Raw genomic sequence first — 5,549 nt, 5'->3', positions numbered from 1 at the left:
AGCCAGAAATATTTGGTGAACAACACTAAGAGCTACCACATTGGCCTTTTGAAACGATAGTGTCAAAGCTTTCCACTTCTGTAGGGCCACACCGTTTTCAAAGTCCCTTCACTAATGGTGTCACTTGTACTTCTCGTGTCATACCGACCTACTTTGCAATAAATGTCGATTGAGTGAGTGATCGGTAGAAGGGAAGATACTACGATCCCTGCATGCCTACTAGGAAATCGAGGCTCAGAGGGTCAGCGGGTTGCCCAAGATTCTCAACCGACACATCCTGACGACAAATTTGTTGCCCAGGATGTTCAGCTAAAGAAACAGGCTACATCTCTGAGTTACACCTTGATGATAAGCGAGTCTGCGAGTGAGCTTCCTGACCTTCCGACGTTTATGCCAATGGGCCTCGTGGGTGTTTCTCTAAGGAACAAATGCATTTCCTGTGGCCAAAAAAAAAAAAGGCTGCGTGTGTGTTGGAGGGGATCAGGGAGGGTGAGAGAACGTCTTGGTTCTCCGCCAGCGTGATTTTTTTTTGTTTTTGAAACGCAGCAAGTTGGATTCACTAGAATAGGAATGCAATTGACAGAGACGTGTAGAAGGGAGTGTGGAGATGTGGAAGTAGGCCAGCCAATTCCGAGTCCAGGCTCCTCTTAATTTCGGGGAAGAATGCATCAGGGTCTCCGTGTGTGGCCATGCAACACCCAGCCATTCAGTGCGGAGAGAGGGCAAAGAGAAGGCTGGCACGGAAACAGGCTGCCAGCAGAAGAACCTGCTGGAGGAAGCTGGGAAGATGCAGAGACCCGACCCCGCCGCGGGGAGCACGACCCCGCCACAGGAATGGGTGAAGTCAGCCGGGCAGGTAGAAGAAGGTCCCCGAGCCGTCACCAGGGATGGTCAGAAGCCTGGTTTCGCTACGTAAATGTGTGCGTGACATGGCGGTAAAGACCTGCGTTTGGCGTGAAACAAGCATCGTGTTCCCGTTCTCACTCGAACTTTCCTAGCTGGGGGGACTTGGGCAACTGATTTCATCTCTGCACATCAACTTTCTCATCTGTAAACACGAGCATGATGATACCGGCTCCAGCTTCCCGGGTTTAATGGGAGAATCATCCGGAATAACAGGTTAAAAGCTGTTGGCACGATGGCGATACTAGGGGTCCCTTCGTAAGACTTCCATTGTCCAAATGAAATGTTTCTGTAAAAAGAATCGGTGCATCTCTTTTTTTACGTGTACTTATTTGTAAGTAATCTGTACACCCATAGTGGGGCTTGACGTTGTGACCCGCGAGATCAAGGGTCGCACGCTCTTCTGGCTGAGCCAGCTGGGAGCCCCCGTGCGCACTTTTTAAAGTAAACAAAACGGGGGCGCCTGGGTGGCTCGGTCGGTTGAGCGTCCGACTTCGGCTCAGGTCACGATCTCCCGGTCCGTGAGTTCGAGCCCCGCGTCGGGCTCTGTGCTGACAGCGTGGAGCCCGGAGCCTGCTTCGGATTCTGTGTGTCCCGCTCTCTCTGCCCCTCCCCCGCTGGCACGCGGTCTCTCTCATTAACATTAACATAATGTTACATGAAATAAACAATCAATACATAAACATTAACAAATTAAGAAAGTAAACAAAATGAACGCTGGATGGGAAGGAAACAGGAGTCCTGGCCTCTTAGCTGGGTGAGGCCCGGGGTGGGGCCTGAGAACCTGCATTTCTGACAGCCTTGCAGATGACGCGGGTACAGCCGGACTGGGACCATACTCTGAGAACCACTGATAAAAGGCCCGGCACTCCCCGGGCCCCAGAGCGACCCAGGGGTCGGATATGTCATCTTTTTACCAATAAAAGGGTGCAGGGTTGCAGTCGTCTTGAACTTCTGAAATTTCATAGCCTTGGCCCGGGGTTTTGGGGTATCTCAGGGCTGACCCAACGGTGGCTCTGGTGTCTCAGGGACTCGCACTGATAGTCCAGGCATGACCGGTGGCTTTCCAGGCCCTCATTCTTCCCTCCTGGTGGCAATTCTCCAGCTTGAGTTTTTGGCTTTGATTCCAGCCATGCTGATCTGCCCTTGCCAGCCTCCCTCCCACGGCTCGGGGCTCTGCCAGCCAGTCCCATCTTTTTGGCCTTGTTCTTGCTAGGTCCTCTTGCAGGGAACAGAGTTCTGGACGTTGAGGGCCGACACCTGGGCCGACCTCCCCACCCAGCGGGGGCCTGCCCCAGGTCTCTGCGGTCGGGTTTGCCTGCCTGGTTAGACCCAGTTACGCCCTCCCGGCAAGTCTGGTGCCCAGTGGTTCCCATTTCACCGCAGAAGTGGCCTCTGACCCTCGCCTGTCTGGGCCCCTTTTTGTCACCCTGGCCACCTGGTGACCGGGTCTCAGCTCATTCTGCACCCTCCTTTCTCTGCCTTACCCCCAAGAACCTGTCACACCAGAAGCTTGAGCTAAAACAACTAAGAAATCATTTCGACAACTCCTTGTTGGACAGTCCCATATGCCTGGCATTGCTTTGGGCTCCAGGGACAGCAGGACACAAAACAGAAAGAAGTCCCATCTTATAGTACAGTGGAGAGACACCGACAATAAATACATGAATAATAAATATGTGGCATCTATAAGGTTAGGTAAAGAGGAGAAATAAATCAGGGGAAATGAAGGCAAGAGTGTGGTGGGTCCGTGTTAAACAAGGGAGACGAGCCAGGCGTTGTTGGGAGGTAACATTTGGGCAAATGCTGAAGGAAGAGAGGGAAAGCCACGAGGACCTCGGGGAAGTAAGTGTGGCCGAAAATGATGGTCATTCGTCCCCCCGTGCTGCTGCTCTGCCCTGTTCGCAGGCTGGTTCTCTCCTAATCTGGCGGTTTGTACGCTTTTGAATTTCACGGACTTTAAAATTACAAACATCGGGGCGCCTGGGTGGCTCGGTCGGTGGAGCATCCGACTTGGGCTCAGGTCATGATCTCACGGTCCGTGAGTTCGAGCCCCGCGTCGGGCTCTGTGCTGATGGCTCAGAGCCTGGAGCCTGTTTCGGATTCTGTGTCTCCCTTTCTCTCTGCCCCTCCCCTGTTCATGCTCTGTCTCTCTCTCTGTCAAAAATTAATAAACGTTAAAAAAAAATTTAAAATTACAAACATAACGAAACAAAACCACCAGAAAACAAAACACAAAGCACAAGAGGCACGATGGGGCACTTATCAGAAGCTTGCTCCGTTGTTGTTGGGCCAACAACCTCCACAGCATTCATCGGGGAGTCGCTTTCTCTTCCGACGTGTCAGCGTGCGATGGGGACGCGTTCTCAGATCCCTCGCTTTCCTGATCGCGCCCTGCCGCCCACGCACGGCGGAGCCGGGCCACAGTCTCCACGCCCTGCCATCTGGCCCCAGGGCCCAGGCTGCGCGGCCACTCCCCGGACAGGGGCACCAGCACCCCTCTGCGTCGCCAGATACGGGGGGCACTTCCGCGTCTCTTCAGCTCCCACAGAGTTGCCCTTCCTTCCTGATCCGCTGCCTTGGCTTGGCTTCCTGGGCCCCGCAGTGTCTCGCTTGTCCCGTCTCGTTTCCCCGGTCGCTCATTCGCAGACTCCGTGGGGGCTCCCCTTCTCCCCCACTTCTGCAGGCTGGGGCGGTGGAGGTCCTAGCATCTACCCCTGCCCTGTCCTTGCTTGTGCTCTCCTCCCCGCGAGATCCGGGCCAGCTCTGTGGCCTCCCTGCCGCCCGTAACCCAAGGTCCCCAAGTTCCCATCTCTGGCCTGGACAATTTCACTGAGCTCCCGGCACACGGAGCCCCTGCTGAGTGAACACCACTACCTGGGTGTCTGGGTTATCTTCACCGGGTTGGCACCCTTTGATTCCAACCGAAGGCCTGGTTTTCCCGCCAAGACTCTCTTCTGCTCCAGGCTTTCTGCTCAGCGAATGCCAGCCACCCCCCACCCCCCCCCCTCCTCCTCCCACCCCCCCTCCCGACACAGACCCCCCCCCAATCCCCCATCTCAGCTCCTGAGCCCAGCCGGAAGTCCTTCTGAAGTCCTCTCTTTCTCGCCCTTCACATCCAATCAACAGGTCCTGACAACTCCACATCTAAAGCCTATCTTGGACATGACCTTCTCACTCTATCCCGCCCACCGGCCCTCCCCTTCCCCCCGTCCCCTCCAGGCCTCATCGTTTCTCATCAGAAGTATAGCAAAGGTCACCTGATGGATTTCCCTGCTTCTATCCCTGCCTGCCTTAGATCTGCCGTGAACACAGGAGCCAGACGGATCATTTTTTAAAATGTCAGATGATATCGCTTTCAAACGAAAGCAATCCAACCTCTTCCCGTCCCACCAAGACTAAAGTCCAGGCTCCTGAGTCTTGCTACAAGGTCCTCTGTGGTCTGGCCCTGCCCGGCTCACTCCCTCTCTCCCCACCTTCACTATGCTTCGGCCTTCTTTCTGCTCCTTTAACAAGGATCTCTGTCTCTGTCTCTCTCTGTTTCTGTCTCTCTCTCTCTCTCTCTCTCCTTAGCTCTTCGGCACTGGTGGCTCCCTTGGCCTGAATCTTTCTTATCCAGGATTTTCCCAGGGCCAGCTCCTTCTAGCCACAGTAGTCCCTCATCAGACAAGCCTTTTCCAACAAGTCTAAACAGCTACCCGCTCTCTCTCACAACTGCTGTGCTCTTCTTTCCTAGTAGCTATTACTATCCGATTTTGTTCTTGTTTATTTGTTTGCTTATTGCTGGACACACACACGCACACACACACACACACACACACACACACACACACATAGCAATATGCACAACAGCAGACACAACACCACATTACCTGATCAGGAAGAATGTGTCAACCCCAAGATAGAATGGGCCACTCCGAGAATAAAGGTACAGTGGATTTTTAAGCACTCTGCTTTTCCACTCAAGCACATTATCTGCAACAAACATAAAAACAGTTGTCTTTCTGTTTCACCGAAGAAAGTCATGTGATTTACGTTTTCAAAAAAAGCAAGAGGAGCACCTTCGACTTTCATAGTATCGAGGGGATTTCGGGGCGCCTGGGGGGCTCAGCCAGTGAAGTGTCCCACTTCGGCTCGGGTCGTGATCTCACGATTCATGAATTCGAGCCCTGCGTCGGGTTCTGTGCTGACAGCTCAGAGCCTGGAGCCTGCTTCGGATTCTGCCTCTCTCTCTCTGCCCCTCCCCCGCTCACTCTCTGTCTCTCTCTCTCTCAAAAATAAATAAACATAAAAAAAAAAAAAGAGGATTTTGTGTATCCCCACAACTTACTGAAGAGAACACAGATCGGAATAAGAAATGGTGACTGAGGCACCTGACAGTATCTGCCACGGAACCATAACTCAGGCTTTGAACTGCTTCCTGTTCTCACGGTGCCCACAGCTCCTGGGGGGGGGTGGGCAGCAACATCCCCTTGACCTGGTGCACATACCCCCCCACCCCGCCCCAGGAGCAGCTCCCGTGCTGCTTCCGGAGTGAGGCAGCAGGCCGAGAAACACGGCTTTAACACCGGTGCATAATATTTATCTGTTTATGCTTGACTATCTTTCCAGGAGAAAAAAACATGTTAGTTTCTGGCTTCGTCGAG

This window comes from Acinonyx jubatus, chromosome D3 (genome assembly GCF_027475565.1).
Source record: "Acinonyx jubatus isolate Ajub_Pintada_27869175 chromosome D3, VMU_Ajub_asm_v1.0, whole genome shotgun sequence".
NCBI classification, from domain to species: Eukaryota; Metazoa; Chordata; class Mammalia; order Carnivora; family Felidae; genus Acinonyx; species Acinonyx jubatus.
This window is presented reverse-complemented; position numbering follows the sequence as displayed.